The 18,011-nt window shown below is 45.1% G+C and overlaps 1 pseudogene; it reads left to right on the top strand.

The window, feature by feature from the left end:
* The window catches only part of LOC135552488 (high affinity cAMP-specific and IBMX-insensitive 3',5'-cyclic phosphodiesterase 8A-like), a 162,118-nt pseudogene that overhangs the window by 93,149 nt on the left and 50,958 nt on the right, over positions 1-18,011 (top strand).

Here is an 18,011-nt window from a genome sequence, read left to right as displayed (position 1 = left end):
AGAGGGGTTATTAACCCAGTCAGATATAGAGGAGTTATTAACCCTGTCAGAGGAGTTATTAACCCAGTCAGAGGGGTTATTAACCCAGTCAGATATAGAGGAGTTATTAACCCAGTCAGATATAGAGGAGTTATTTACCCAGTCAGATATAGAGGAGTTATTTTCCCCAGTCAGATATAGAGGAGTTATTAACCCAGTCAGATATAGAGGAGTTATTAACCCAGTCAGATATAGAGGAGTTATTTACCCAGTCAGATATAGAGGGGTTATTAACCCAGTCAGATATAGAGGGGTTATTTACCCAGTCAGATATAGAGGGGTTATTAACCCAGTCAGATATAGAGGGGTTATTAACCCAGTCAGATATAGAGGAGTTATTAACCCAGTCAGATATAGAGGAGTTATTAACCCAGTCAGATATAGAGGAGTTATTTACCCAGTCAGATATAGAGGGGTTATTAACCCAGTCAGATATAGAGGAGTTATTTTCCCCAGTCAGATATAGAGGAGTTATTAACCCAGTCAGAGGAGTTATTAACCCAGTCAGATATAGAGGAGTTATTTACCCAGTCAGATATAGAGGAGTTATTTTCCCCAGTCAGATATAGAGGGGTTATTAACCCAGTCAGATATAGAGGAGTTATTAACCCAGTCAGATATAGAGGAGTTATTAACCCAGTCAGATATAGAGGAGTTATTAACCCAGTCAGATATAGAGGAGTTATTAACCCAGTCAGATATAGAGGAGTTATTAACCCAGTCAGATATAGAGGGTTATTAACCCAGTCAGATATAGAGGAGTTATTAACAGTCAGATATAGAGGAGTTATTAACCCAGTCAGATATAGAGGAGTTATTAACCCAGTCAGATATAGAGGAGTTATTAACCCAGTCAGATATAGAGGAGTTATTAACCCAGTCAGATATAGAGGAGTTATTAACCCAGTCAGATATAGAGGAGTTATTAACCCAGTCAGATATAGAGGAGTTATTTTCCCCAGTCAGATATAGAGGAGTTATTAACCCAGTCAGATATAGAGGAGTTATTTTCCCCAGTCAGATATAGAGGGGTTATTAACCCAGTCAGATATAGAGGGGTTATTAACCCAGTCAGATATAGAGGAGTTATTAACCCAGTCAGATATAGAGGAGTTATTAACCCAGTCAGATATAGAGGAGTTATTAACCCAGTCAGATATAGAGGAGTTATTAACCCAGTCAGATATAGAGGAGTTATTAACCCAGTCAGATATAGAGGAGTTATTAACCCAGTCAGATATAGAGGGGTTATTAACCCAGTCAGATATAGAGGAGTTATTAACCCAGTCAGATATAGAGGAGTTATTAACCCAGTCAGATATAGAGGAGTTATTAACCCAGTCAGATATAGAGGAGTTATTAATCCAGTCAGATATAGAGGAGTTATTAACCTAGTCAGAAGAGTTATTAACCCAGTCAGAGGAGTTATTAACCCAGTCAGATATAGAGGGGTTATTAACCCAGTCAGATATAGAGGAGTTATTAACCCAGTCAGATATAGAGGAGTTATTAACCCAGTCAGAGGAGTTATTAACCCAGTCAGATATAGAGGAGTTATTAACCCAGTCAGATATAGAGGAGTTATTAACCCAGTCAGATATAGAGGAGTTATTAACCCAGTCAGATATAGAGGAGTTATTAACCCAGTCAGATATAGAGGAGTTATTAACCCAGTCAGATATAGAGGAGTTATTAACCCAGTCAGATATAGAGGAGTTATTAACCCAGTCAGATATTGTGTTACCATGGCTATGTTCAGTAGGCTACTGGTAATGTTACCATGGCTACACTCAATAGGCTACTGGTAATGTTACCATGGCTACACTCAGTAGGCTACTGGTAATGTTACCATGGCTACACTCAGTAGGCTACTGGTAATGTTACCAAGGCCAAGTTGTAAAACTTTCTCGAACGTTGTAGATAGAAATTCCTTGAATAGAGCCGTTTTTATTCCTTATACAACATGTCAGATCGGCATGTTTATTCTTCATAGCATATTTCTATCTAAACGTTGCGTCCAACTGAACACACCCCAGGTTGTTAGCTATAGCTAGTTAATGAGGTAACATGACTGAACAAGGTTTTAGCCTAAAGAAAGGAACTATAGAAAGAAAACAAACGTAGCGCCGGCTCGAATCAAGACGTTTTTCTCTGAGGAAAAGGAGGAGACTCGGCTACGTTGGCTAAGGATCCTGTATATGAAATGCAGAGGGAAAACTGGGAGGGCCAGACTATAATTTCAGACAGTCTACTTTTCTATAACCTATTCAAGGGAGAGAAAAACATAGCTCGACTGTTGTTTTACTATTAAACTCAATGCTACTATTGTTTTTAATTTCCTGAAGCAGCTCCAGACAAAGGGGAGCTAACTAGAAGGCTGCTGATGACTAGTTATTAGCTAAAAGGTGAACTAAGAAAGTCGCCTGCGAGATGGGTATAATCGGAGGCGGAGCCAGTCTGCCTGTCTTCCCACACTCATCTCTTTCTCCCCTGCAGCTCACCAGCTGAGTCTGTGTGTGCTGGGTTTGATGCTGGGTTTGATGCATCCTTCCCACTGCTGAACTATAGCTGCGCTTTGCATCTGTCCTGCGAATATTAATTGTGCTTATTACTAAAAAGCTTTCAATCTTTTCAAAAAAACTGTTATCCAGTCCACGTAGTAGTCAGATTTTAGTCACAAAGATAATTTTGTCTTGTTTTAGTGAACTGAAATGAAAAATCATTTTTGTAAAAAATTTCTTGTCTGTTATAGTCTCATCAATTGCCACTGCCATCATTTGCCACTGAAAAATAGGTGTTTGACAAATATTTGACCTCCTAGCTCCTAGCCTCCTCGCTCCTGGCTTCCTAGCTCCTGTCCTCCTAGCTCCTGTCCTCCGAGCTCATGTCCTCCTAGCTCCTGGCCTCCTAGCTCCTGGCCTCCTAGCTCCTGTCCTCCTAGCTCCTGTCCTCCTAGCTCCTGGCCTCCTAGCTCCTGGCCTCCTAGCTCCTGGCCTCCTAGCTCCGAGCCTCCTAGCTCCTGTCCTCCTAGCTCATGTCCTCCTAGCTCCTGGCCTCCTGTCCTCCTAGCTCCTGGCCTCCTATCTCCTAGCCTCCGAGCTCCCGGCCTCCTAGCTCCTGGCCTCCTGTCCTCCTAGCTCCTAGCCTACTAGCTCCTGGCCTCCTAGCTCCTAGCCTCCGAGCTCCTGTCCTCCGAGCTCCTAGCTCCTGTCCTCCTAGCCTCCTGGCCTCCTAGCTCCTGGCCTCCTAGCTCCGAGCCTCCTAGCTCCTGTCCTCCTAGCTCATGTCCTCCTAGCTCCTGGCCTCCTGTCCTCCTAGCTCCTGGCCTCCTGGCCTCCTGTCCTCCTAGCTCCTGGCCTCCTATCTCCTAGCCTCCGAGCTCCCGGCCTCCTAGCTCCTGGCCTCCTGTCCTCCTAGCTCCTAGCCTACTAGCTCCTGGCCTCCTAGCTTCTGGCCTCCGAGCTCCTGTCCTCCGAGCTCCTAGCTCCTGTCCTCCTAGCCTCCTGGCCTCCTAGACTCCTAGCTCCTAGCCTCCTAGCTCCCGGCCTCCTAGCTCCTGTCCTCCTAGCTCCTGTCCTCCTAGCTTCTGGCCTCCTAGCTCCTGTCCTCCTACCTCCTGGCCTCCTAGCTCCTGGCCTCCTAGCTCCTGTCCTCCTAGATCCTGGCCTCCTAGCTCCCGGCCTCCAAGCTCCTGGCCTCCTGTCCTCCTAGCTCCTAGCCTCCTGACTCCTAGCCTCCTAGCTCCTGGCCTCCTAGCCTCCTAGCTCCTAGCCTCCTAACTCCTGGCCTCCTAGCTCCTGGCCTCCTGTCCTCCTAGCTCCTAGCCTCCTAACTCCTGGCCTCCTAGCTCCTGGCCTCCTAGCTCCTGGCCTCCTAGCTCCTGTCCTCCTAGCTCCTGGCCTAACTCCTGGCCTCCTAGCTCCTGGCCTCCTAGCTCCTGGCCTCCTAGCTCCTGGCCTCCTAGCTCCTGGCCTCCTAGCTACTGGCCTCCTAGCTCCTAGCCTCCTAGCTCCTAGCCTCCTAGCTCCTGGCCTCCTGGACTGTAAGTGAACAGAGAGACGTCTTTGTACCTTTAACTCAATTTTGCAGTTGTGATGCAAACCGTGAGACTGCTGAACAAACTTCCCATTCTGTACATTGATTGTGTCTCCTGCCAACTGGTCCACGATGACGTCTGTTAGGCCCAGTGACTCATCTAGCTACCTGCCTTCTCTCTCTCTCTCTGTGTGTGTGTGTGTGTGTGTGTGTGTGTGTGTGTGTGTGTGTGTGTGTGTGTGTGTGTGCGCGCGAAACCTAGATGCCACTTAAAAGCCGTGGATTAACGCAAGCAAGGGGTTATGTGAAAGTATGCTGCTCGGTAGGAGGGTGTATGTGTACACTCACTGACTGTGTGTGGTTGTGTGTGCGCACAGTGTCTCCCATTACAGGTACAGTTAGTATTTCACCTTTAACCTTTAACCTCTCCCATTACAGGTACAGTTAGTATTTAACCTTTAACCTCTCCCCTTACAGGTACAGTTAGTATTTAACCTTTAACCTCTCCCATTACAGGTACAGTTAGTATTTAACCTTTAACCTCTCCCCTTACAGGTACAGTTAGTATTTAACCTTTAACCTCTCCCATTACAGGTACAGTTAGTATTTAACCTTTAACCTCTCCCCTTACAGGTACAGTTAGTATTTAACCTTTAATCTCCCATTACAGGTACAGTTAGTATTTCACCTTTAACCTCTCCCATTACAGGTACAGTTAGTATTTAACCTTTAACCTCTCCCATTACAGGTACAGTTAGTATTTAACCTTTAACCTCTCCCCTTACAGGTACAGTTAGTATTTAACCTTTAATCTCCCATTACAGGTACAGTTAGTATTTCACCTTTAACCTCTCCCATTACAGGTACAGTTAGTATTTAACCTTTAACCTCTCCCATTACAGGTACAGTTAGTATTTAACCTTTAACCTCTCCCCTTACAGGTACTGTTAGTATTTGACCTTTAACCCCTAACCTCTCCCCTTAAAGGTACAGTTAGTATTTGACATTTAACCCCTAACCTCTCCCCTTACAGGTACTGTTAGTATTTGCCAAAGAGGACAGCCAGAATAATGGGTTCTGCTGGGCGTGTGAGAAGGCCAACTTCAGGTGTAACGTGGCGAGGACGCCAGAGGCAGCGCTGGAGTGTTTCCAGGAAAAGCACCACGACCTCGTCATCATCGACCACAGACATTCCAGATACTTCGACGCTGAATCACTATGCCGGTATCGTTACCTTGTTATATCAGTAGGTTAGGTATATGTATATGCTGGTATGTTATATCAGTAGGTTAGGTATATGCTGGTATGTTACCTTGTTATATCAGTAGGTTAGGTATATGCTGGTATGTTATATCAGTAGGTTAGGTATATGCTGGTATGTTATATCAGTAGGTTAGGTATATGCTGGTATGTTACCTTGTTATATCAGTAGGTTAGGTATATGCTGGTATGTTATATCAGTAGGTTAGGTATATGCTGGTATGTTACCTTGTTATATCAGTAGGTTAGGTATATGCTGGTATGTTACCTTGTTATATCAGTAGGTTAGGTATATGCTGGTATGTTATATCAGTAGGTTAGGTATATGCTGGTATGTTACCTTGTTATATCAGTAGGTTAGGTATATGCTGGTATTGTTATATCAGTAGGTTAGGTATATGCTGGTATGTTATATCAGTAGGTTAGGTATATGCTGGTATGTTATATCAGTAGGTTAGGTATATGCTGGTACGTTACCTTGTTATATCAGTAGGTTAGGTATATGCTGGTATGTTATATCAGTAGGTTAGGTATATGCTGGTATGTTATATCAGTAGGTTAGGTATATGCTGGTACGTTACCTTGTTATATCAGTAGGTTAGGTATATGCTGGTATGTTATATCAGTAGGTTAGGTATATGCTGGTACGTTACCTTGTTATATCAGTAGGTTAGGTATATGCTGATACGTTATATCAGTAGGTTAGGTATATGCTGGTATGTTATATCAGTAGGTTAGGTAAATGCTGGTATGTTATATCAGTAGGTTAGTTATATGCTGGTATGTTATATCAGTAGGTTAGGTATATGCTGGTATGTTATATCAGTAGGTTAGGTATATGCTGGTACGTTACCTTGTTATATCAGTAGGTTAGGTATATGCTGATACGTTATATCAGTAGGTTAGGTATATGCTGATATGTTATATCAGTAGGTTAGGTATATGCTGATATGTTATATCAGTAGGTTAGGTATATGCTGATATGTTATATCAGTAGGTTAGGTATATGCTGGTATGTTATATCAGTAGGTTAGGTATATGCTGGTATGTTATATCAGTAGGTTAGGTATATGCTGGTATGTTATATCAGTAGGTTAGGTATATGCTGGTATGTTACCTTGTTATATCAGTAGGTTAGGTATATGCTGGTATGTTATATCAGTAGGTTAGGTATATGCTGGTATGTTATATCAGTAGGTTAGGTATATGCTGATATGCGTTACCTTGTTATATCAGTAGGTTAGGTATATGCTGGTATGTTACCTTGTTATATCAGTAGGTTAGGTATATGCTGGTATGTTATATCAGTAGGTTAGGTATATGCTGGTATGTTATATCAGTAGGTTAGGTATATGCTGGTATGTTACCTATATCAGTAGGTTAGGTATATGCTGGTATGTTATATCAGTAGGTTAGGTATATGCTGGTATATGTTATGTTACCTTGTTATATCAGTAGGTTAGGTATATGCTGGTATGTTATATCAGTAGGTTAGGTATATGCTGGTATGTTATATCAGTAGGTTAGGTATATGCTGATATGTTATATCAGTAGGTTAGGTATATGCTGGTATGTTATATCAGTAGGTTAGGTATATGCTGGTATGTTACCTTGTTATATCAGCAGGTTAGGTATATGATGGTATGTTATATCAGTAGGTTAGGTATATGATGGTATGTTACCTTGTTATATCAGTAGGTTAGGTATATGCTGGTATGTTATATCAGTAGGTTAGGTATATGCTGGTATGTTATATCAGTAGGTTAGGTATATGCTGGTATGTTATATCAGTAGGTTAGGTATATGCTGGTATGTTATATCAGTAGGTTAGGTATATGCTGGTATGTTATATCAGTAGGTTAGGTATATGCTGGTATGTTACCTTGTTATATCAGTAGGTTAGGTATATGCTGGTATGTTATATCAGTAGGTTAGGTATATGCTGGTATGTTACCTTGTTATATCAGTAGGTTAGGTATATGCTGGTATGTTATATCAGTAGGTTAGGTATATGCTGTTACCTTGTTATATCAGTAGGTTAGGTATATGCTGGTATGTTATATCAGTAGGTTAGGTATATGCTGGTATGTTACCTTGTTATATCAGTAGGTTAGGTATATGCTGGTATGTTATATCAGTAGGTTAGGTATATGCTGGTATGTTATATCAGTAGGTTAGGTATAGTGCTGGTATGCGATATCAGTAGTTATACAGTGCTTGGCCCCCTTGAACTTTGCGACCTTTTGCCACATTTCAGGCTTCAAACATAAAGATATAAAACTGTATTTTTTTGTGAAGAATCAACAACAAGTGGGACACAATCATGAAGTGGAACGACATTTATTGGATATTTCAAACTTTTTTAACAAATCAAAAACTGAAAAATTGGGTGTGCAAAATTATTTAGCCCCTTAAGTTAATACTTTGTAGCGCCACCTTTTGCTGCGATGACAGCTGTAAGTCGCTTGGGGTATGTCTCTATCAGTTTTGCACATCGAGAGACTGACATTTTTTCCCATTCCTCCTTGCAAAACAGCTCGAGTAGTTATGCTGGTATGCTCAGTGAGGTTGGATGGAGAGCATTTGTGAACAGCAGTTTTCAGTTCTTTCCACAGATTCTCGATTGGATTCAGGTCTGGACTTTGACTTGGCCATTCTAACACCTGGATATGTTTATTTTTGAACCATTCCATTGTAGATTTAGCTCTATGTTTTGGATCATTGTCTTGTTGGAAGGCAAATCTCCGTCCCAGTCTCAGGTCTTTTGCAGACTCCATCATGTTTTCTTCCAGAATGGTCCTGTATTTGGCTCCATCCATCTTCCCATCAATGTTAACCATCTTCCCTGTCCCTGCTGAAGAAAAGCAGGCCCAAACCATGATGCTGCCACCACCATGTTTGACAGTGGGTATGGTGTGTTCAGGGTGTTGCTTTTACGCCAAACATAACATTTTGCATTGTTGCCAAAAAGTTCAATTTTGGTTTCATCTGACCAGAGCACCTTCTTCCACATGTTTGGTGTGTCTCCCAGGTGGCTTGTGGCAAACTTTAAACGACACTTTTTATGGATATCTTTAAGAAATGGCTTTCTTCCTGCCACTCTTCCATAAAGACCAGATTTGTGCAATATACGACTGATTGTTGTCCTATGGACAGAGTCTCCCACCTCAGCTGTAGATCTCTGCAGTTCATCCAGAGTGATCATGGGCCTCTTGGCTGCATCTCTGATCAGTCTTCTCCTTGTATGAGCTGAAAGTTTAGAGGGACGGCCAGGTCTTGGTAGATTTGCAGTGGTCTGATACTCCTTCCATTTCAATATTATCGCTTGCACAGTGCTCCTTGGGATGTTTAAAGCTTGGGAAATCTTTTTGTATCCAAATCCAGCTTTAAACTTCTTCACAACAGTATCTCGGACCTGCCTGGTGTGTTCCTTGTTCTTCATGATGCTCTCTGCGCTTTTAACGGACCTCTGAGACTATCACAGTGCAGGTGCATTTATACGGAGACTTGATTACACACAGGTGGATTGTATTTATCATCATTAGTCATTTAGGTCAACATTGGATCATTCAGAGATCCTCACTGAACTTCTGGAGAGAGTTTGCTGCACTGAAAGTAAAAGGGCTGAATAATTTTGCACGCCCAATTTTTCAGTTTTTGATTTGTTAAAAAAGTTTGAAATATCCAATAAATGTCGTTCCACTTCATGATTGTGTCCCACTTGTTGTTGATTCTTCACAAAAAAATACAGTTTTATATCTTTATGTTTGAAGCCTGAAATGTGGCAAAAGGTCGCAAAGTTCAAGGGGGCCGAATACTTTCGCAAGGCACTGTATATGCTGGTATGTTATATCAGTAGGTTAGGTATATGCTGGTATGTTACCTTGTTATATCAGTAGGTTAGGTATATGCTGGTGTTATTACTATGCTGGTGTGTTACTATGCTGTTGTGTTACTATGCTGTTATGTTACTATGCTGGTGTGTTACTATGCTGGTGTGTTACTATGCTGGTGTGTTACTATGCTGGTGTGTTACTATGCTGGTGTGTTACTATGCTGGTGTGTTACTATGCTGGTATGTTACTATGCTGGTATGTTACTATGCTGGTATGTTACTATGCTGATATGTTACTATGTTGGTTTGTTACTATGTTATGTTACTATGCTGGTGTGTTACTATGCTGGTGTGTTACTATGTTGTGTTACTATGCTGGTATGTTACTATGCCTGTGTGTTACTATGCTGGTGTGTTACTATGCTGGTGTGTTACTATGCTGTTATGTTACTATGCCTGTGTGTTACTATGCTGATATGTTACTATGTTGGTTTGTTACTATGCTGGTATGTTACTATGCTGGTGTGTTACTATGCTGGTGTGTTACTATGCCTGTGTGTTACTATGCTGGTATGTTACTATGCCTGTGTGTTACTATGCTGGTGTGTTACTATGCTGGTGTGTTGCTATGCTGGTTGGTTACTATGCTGGTGTGTTGCTATGCTGGTTGGTTACTATGCCCGTGTGTTACTATACCGGTGTGTTACTATGCTGGTGTGTTACTATGCTGTTATGTTACTATGCTGTTATGTTACTATGCCTGTGTGTTACTCTGCTGGTGTGTTACTATGCTGGTATGTTACTATGCTGGTATGTTACTATGCCCGTGTGTTACTATGCTGGTATGTTACTATGCCTGTGTGTTACTATGCTGGTATGTTACTATGCCTGTGTGTCACTCTGCTGGTGTGTTACTATGCCAGTGTGTTACTATGCTTGTATGTTAATATGCTGGTAGGTTACTATGCTGGTATGTTACTATGCTGTTATGTTACTATGCTGGTGTGTTACTATGCTGTGTGTTACTATGCTGGTGTGTTACTATGCTGGTGTGTTACTATGCTGGTGTGTTACTATGCTGGTGTGTTACTATGCTGGTGTGTTACTATGCTGGTGTGTTACTATGCTGGTGTGTTACTATGCTGGTGTGTTACTATGCTGGTGTGTTACTATGCTGGTGTGTTACTATGCTGGTATGTTACTATGCTGGTGTGTTACTATGCTGGTGTGTTACTATGCTGGTGTGTTACTATGCCTGTGTGTTACTATGCTGGTGTGTTACTATGCTGTGTGTTACTATGCTGGTGTGTTACTATGCTGGTGTGTTACTATGCCTGTGTGTTACTTTGCTGGTGTGTTACTATGCCTGTGTGTTACTTTGCTGGTGTGTTACGGCATGTTGGTTTGTTACTATGCTGGTATGTTACTATGCTGGTGTGTTACTATGCTGTTGTGTTACTATGCTGGTGTGTTACTATGCTGTTATGTTACTATGCTGGTGTGTTACTATGCTGGTGTGTTACTATGCTGTTATGTTACTATGCTGGTGTGTTACTATGCTGGTAATGTTACTATGCCTGTGTGTTACTATGCTGGTGTGTTACTATGCTGGTGTAATGTACTATGCTGGTGTGTTACTATGCTGTTATGTTACTATGCTGGTGTGTTACTATGCTGGTGTGTTACTATGCTGGTGTCCTAATTACTATCCTGGTGTGTTACTATGCTGGTGCTGGTGTGTTACTATGCTGGTGTGTTACTATGCTGGTAATGTTACTATGCTGGTGTGTTACTATGCTGGTGTGTTACTATGCTGGTGTGTTACTATGCTGGTGTGTTACTATGCTGGTGTGTTACTATGCTGGTGTGTTACTATGCTGGTGTGTTACTATGCTGGTGTGTTACTATGCTGGTGTGTTACTAATGCAGCATCTAATGCAGCATCCTATGCTGCATATGTTACTATGCTGGTCCTAATACAGCATCCTGGTGTGTTACTATGCTGGTGTGTTACTATCCTGGTGTGTTACTATCCTGGTGTGTTACTATGCTGGTCCTGTTACATGCATGGTGTGTTACTATGCTGGTGTGTTACTATGCTGGTCCTAATGCATACTATGCTGGTGTGTTACTATGCTGGTGTGTTCCTATGCAGGTGTGTTACTATGCAGGTGTGTTACTATGCTGGTGTGCATCCTAATGCAGCATCCTAATACATGCATACTATGCTGGTGTGCATTACTAGCTGGTCCTAATGCAGCATCCTAATACAGCACCCTGATGCAGTATCCTTACTGACTGGATGGGTTTACCAAATTGGAACGATGGGTTTTCTAGTTTCTGCGGTGTGCCTGACCTCAGTCCCCTGCTACCTGGTGTAGTCAGGTCCCTTCTCAACGAGCAACAACTCCCCCCCTCCTCCCCCTCCACACACCAATCTTTAGCCAGTCACGGGCCCAAACCAAAAACAAGTTTACTAACATTAATTGACTCTGGCCATAGCCTGTATGTTAACCTTATTCATCTTGGCCAGTCTATAGGTTCAGTGTACACGCAGGGCTCTCTGTGGAGAACTAAAGCTTCTTTATGGTGACTGGCTGAAGAGAAACCACATCCAGATGACCACGACTGCTACACTGCATTCTTTCACTGGGCCAAGATCTGCTCGTGGAGCTACACCACAGGGCCTAGGCCTGCTCACGGAGCTGCACCACAGGGCCTAGGCCTGCTCACAGAGCTGCACCACAGGGCCGAGGACTGCTCACAGAGCTGCCCCAGTCCTGCACACAGAGCTTTGGTCTGGGAGAATCAGAGCTGCACCATAGGGTCTAGACCTGCTCATGGAGTTGCACCACAGGGCCTAGGCCTGCTCATAGAGCTGCACCACAGGGCCTAGGCCTGCTCATAGAGCTGCACCACAGGGCCTAGATCATAGCCTGCTCTATATACCAGTCACTGCACCAATCCTGCACACAGAGCTTTGGTCTGGGAGAATCAGAGCTGCACCAGAAGGTCTAGGCCTGCTCCATTGATTTGATGGCTCTTTGGTATGTTTTCTAGCTAAATGATAAATGTGTGTCTTTGTTTTCCCTTCAGGTCCATCAGGGCGGTGACCTCTTCAGAAAACACTGTGATAGTCACTGATAGTAAATACCAGTATGTTTCCCTCCGCTCCCTCCTCTATGTCCTGATAGTCTCCATCTATATACCAGTCACTATGATCATAGTCTCCATCTATATACCAGTCACTATGATCATAGTCTCCATCTATATACCAGTCACTATGATCATAGTCTCCATCTATATACCAGTCACTATGATCATAGTCTCATCTATATACCAGTCACTATGATCATAGTCTCCATCTATATACCAGTCATTATGATCATAGTCTCATCTATATACCAGTCACTATGATCATAGTCTCCATCTATATACCAGTCACTATGATCACTATGTCTCCATCTATATACCAGTCACTATGATCATAGTCTCCATCTATATACCAGTCACTATGATCATAGTCTCCATCTATATACCAGTCACTATGATCATAGTCTCATCTATATACCAGTCACTATGATCATAGTCTCCATCTATATACCAGTCACTATGATCATAGTCTCCATCTATATACCAGTCACTATGATCATAGTCTCCATCTATATACCAGTCACTATGATCATAGTCTCCATCTATATACCAGTCACTATGATCATAGTCTCCATCTATATACCAGTCACTATGATCATAGTCTCATCTATATACCAGTCACTATGATCATAGTCTCCTATCTATATGACCAGTCACTATCTATATACCAGTCATCATAGTCTCCATCTATATACCAGTCACTATGATCATAGTCTCATCTATATACCAGTCACTATGATCATAGTCTCCATCTATATACCAGTCACTATGATCATAGTCTCATCTATATACCAGTCACTATGATCATATCTATATACCAGTCACTATGATCATAGTCTCATCTATATACCAGTCACTATGATCATAGTCTCCATCTATATACCAGTCACTATGATCATAGTCTCCATCTATATACCAGTCACTATGATCATAGTCTCCATCTATATACCAGTCACTATGATCATAGTCTCCATCTATATACCAGTCACTATGATCATAGTCTCCATCTATATACCAGTCACTATGATCATAGTCTCCATCTATATACCAGTCACTATGATCATAGTCTCCATCTATATACCAGTCACTATGATCATAGTCTCATCTATATCTCATCTATATACCAGTCAGTCACTATGATCATAGTCTCCATCTATATACCAGTCACTATGATCATAGTCTCATCTATATACCAGTCACTATGATCATAGTCTCATCTATACACCAGTCACTATGATCATAGTCTCATCTATATACCAGTCACTATGATCATAGTCTCCATCTATATACCAGTCACTATGATCATAGTCTCATCTATATACCAGTCACTATGATCATAGTCTCATCTATATACCAGTCACTATGATCATAGTCTCCATCTATATACCAGTCACTATGATCATAGTCTCCATCTATATACCAGTCACTATGATCATAGTCTCATCTATATACCAGTCACTATGATCATAGTCTCCATCTATATACCAGTCACTATGATCATAGTCTCATCTATATACCAGTCACTATGATCATAGTCTCAGCTATATACCAGTCACTATGATCATAGTCTCCAGCTATATACCAGTCACTATGATCATAGTCTCCATCTGTATACCAGTCACTATGATCATAGTCTCATCTATATACCAGGCACTATGATCATAGTCTCCATCTGTATACCAGTCACTATGATCATAGTCTCATCTATATACCAGTCACTATGATCATAGTCTCCATCTATATACCAGTCACTATGATCATAGTCTCATCTATATACCAGTCACTATGATCATAGTCTCATCTATATACCAGTCTGTATTGATCAGTCCAGAGAGTTGTATGGAACTTGTCATATTGTCCACACAGACCTTTTGTTCTGGAGAGGTTTTGTTGATACATTTTTATCTGAATGGTTTTGTTGATCTTTTTGGTGTTTGCTGTTGTAGGCCGGACAGGGAGGAGGCCTCGGTGATGCCCCTTATCAAATCTGGCTTTAATAGGGTGAGTGAAACACACGCCAACACACACACACACACACACACACACACACACACACACACACACACACACACACACACACACACAGTCAATCCCCACCACACGCAGTCATCCCCCCACCCACACAGTCATCCCCCCACCACACACAGTCATCCCCCCACCACACACAGTCATCCCCCCACCACACACACAGTCATCCCCCCACCACACACAGTCATCCCCCCACCACACACAGTCATCCCCCCACCACACACAGTCATCCCCCACCACACACACAGTCAATCCCCCACCACACACAGTCATCCCCCCACCACACACAGTCATCCCCCCACCACACACAGTCATCCCCCCACCACACACAGTCATCCCCCCACCACACACAGTCATCCCCCCCCACCACACACAGTCATCCCCCCACCACACACACAGTCATCCCCCACCACACACAGTCAATCCCCCACCACACACAGTCATCCCCCCACCACACACACCACACACAGTCATCCCCCACCACACACACATCATCCCCCCACACACACACAGTCATCCCCCCACCACACACAGTCATCCCCCACCACACAGTCATCCCCCCACCACAGTCATCCCCCCACCACACACAGTCATCCCCCCACCACACACAGTCATCCCCCCACCACACACAGTCATCCCCCCACCACACACAGTCATCCCCCCCATCCCCCCACCACACACAGTCATCCCCCCACCACACAGTCATCCCCCCACCACACACAGTCATCCCCCCACACACACAGTCATCCCCCCACCACACACAGTCATCCCCCCACCACACACACAGTCATCCCCCCACCACACACAGTCATCCCCCCACCACACACAGTCATCCCCCCACCACACACAGTCATCCCCCCACCACCACACACAGTCATCCCCCCACCACACACAGTCATCATCCCCCCCACCACACACAGTCATCCCCCCACCACACACAGTCATCCCCCCACCACACACACAGTCATCCCCCCACACCACACAGTCATCCCCCCACCACACACAGTCATCCCCCCACCACACACAGTCATCCCCCCACCACACACAGTCATCCCCCCACCACACACAGTCATCCCCCCACCACACACACAGTCATCCCCCCACCACACACACACAGTCATCCCCCCACCACACACACAGTCATCCCCCCACCACACACAGTCATCCCCCCACCACACACAGTCATCCCCCCCACCACACACAGTCATCCCCCCACCACACACAGTCATCCCCCCACCACACACACAGTCATCCCCCCACCACACACAGTCATCCCCCCACACACCACACACAGTCATCCCCCCACCACACACAGTCCCCCCCCACCACACACCCCCCCAGTCATCCCCCACCACACACAGTCATCCCCCCACCACACACAGTCATCCCCCCACCACACACAGTCATCATCCCCCCACCACACACACAGTCATCCCCCACCACACACAGTCATCCCCCCACCACACACAGTCATCCCCCCACCACACACAGTCATCCCCCCACCAGTCATCCCCCCACCACACACACAGTCATCCCCCCACCACACACAGTCATCCCCCCACCACACACAGTCATCCCCCCACCACACACACCACACACAGTCATCCCCCCACCACACACAGTCATCCCCCACCACACACAGTCATCCCCCACCACACACAGTCATCCCCCCCACCACACACAGTCATCCCCCCCCACACACAGTCATCTCCCCACCACACACAGTCACCCCCACCACACACAGTCATCATCCCCCCCACCACACACAGTCATCCCCCCACCACACACAGTCATCCCCCACCACACACAGTCATCCCCCACCACACACAGTCACACACACAGTCATCCCCCCACCACACACACAGTCATCCCCCCACCACACACAGTCATCCCCCCACCACACACAGTCATCCCCCCACCACACACAGTCACCCCCCCACACACAGTCATCCCCCCCACACACAGTCACCCCCCCCACACACAGTCATCCCCCCACCACACACAGTCATCCCCCACCACACACAGTCATCCCCCCACCACACACCCCCCCACAGTCATCCCCCCACCACACACAGTCATCCCCCACCACACACACAGTCATCCCCCCACCACACACAGTCATCCCCCCCCCACACAGTCATCCCCCCACCACACACACCCCCCCACACACAGTCATCATCCCCCCACCACACACACAGTCATCCCCCCACCACACACAGTCATCATCCCCCCACCACACACAGTCATCCCCCCACCACACACAGTCATCCCCCCCACCACACACAGTCATCCCCCCCACCACACACACAGTCATCCCCCACCACACACAGTCATCCCCCACCACACACAGTCATCCCCCCACCACACACAGTCATCCCCCCACCACACACACAGTCATCCCCCACCACACACAGTCATCCCCCCCACCACACACACAGTCATCCCCCACCACACACAGTCATCCCCCCACCACACACACACCACACACACAGTCATCCCCCACCACACACAGTCCCCCCACCACACACAGTCATCCCCCCACCACACACAGTCATCCCCCCACCACACACAGTCATCCCCCACCACACACACACACAGTCATCATCCCCCCACCACACACAGTCACCCCCCCACACACACAGTCATCCCCCCCCACCACACACACAGTCATCCCCCCACCACACACAGTCATCCCCCCACCACACACACAGTCATCCCCCCACCACACACACAGTCATCCCCCCACCACACACAGTCATCCCCCACCACACACACACCAGTCAATCCCCCACCACACACAGTCATCCCCCCACCACACACAGTCATCCCCCCACCACACACAGTCATCCCCCCACCACACACAGTCACCCTCATATACTCATATAGGCCCTGGTCTATAGTAGTACCACTATATAGGGAATAGGGCTCTGGTCTATAGTAGTACCACTATATAGGGAATAGGGCTCTGGTCTATAGTAGTACCACTATATAGGGAATAGGGCTCTGGTCTATAGTAGTACCACTATATAGGGAATAGGGCTCTGGTCTATAGTAGTACCACTATATAGGGAATAGGGCCCTGGTCTATAGTAGTACCACTATATAGGGAATAGAGCTCTGGTCTATAGTAGTACCACTATATAGGGAATAGGGCTCTGGTCTATAGTAGTACCACTATATAGGGAATAGGGCCCTGGTCTATAGTAGTACCACTATATAGGGAATAGGGCTCTGGTCTATAGTAGTACCACTATATAGGGAATAGGGCTCTGGTCTATAGTAGTACCACTATATAAGGAATAGGGCTCTGGTCTATAGTAGTACCACTATATAGGGAATAGGGCTCTGGTCTATAGTAGTGTACTATATAGGGAATAGGGCTCTGGTCTATAGTAGTACCACTATATAGGGAATAGGGCTCTGGTCTATAGTAGTACCACTATATAGGGAATAGCACCCTATTCCCTATGGGCCCTGGTCTATACAAGGCACCCTATTCCCTATGGGCCCTGGTCTATACACAGCACCCTATTCCCTATGGGCCCTGGTCAAAAAAGTAGTGCACTATTTGGATGCAGACGGATAAACACTGTGTTTAACCTCTGACCTCTAACTCTATAGAGATATGTGGAGAACGCCAACACGATGGCCTGTTACAATG

The sequence above is a fragment of the Oncorhynchus masou genome, chromosome 2 (assembly GCF_036934945.1).
Source record: "Oncorhynchus masou masou isolate Uvic2021 chromosome 2, UVic_Omas_1.1, whole genome shotgun sequence".
NCBI classification, from domain to species: domain Eukaryota; kingdom Metazoa; phylum Chordata; class Actinopteri; order Salmoniformes; family Salmonidae; genus Oncorhynchus; species Oncorhynchus masou.
Note: the sequence above shows the minus strand (reverse complement) of the source record. Positions and strands in the feature narration are given on the sequence as shown.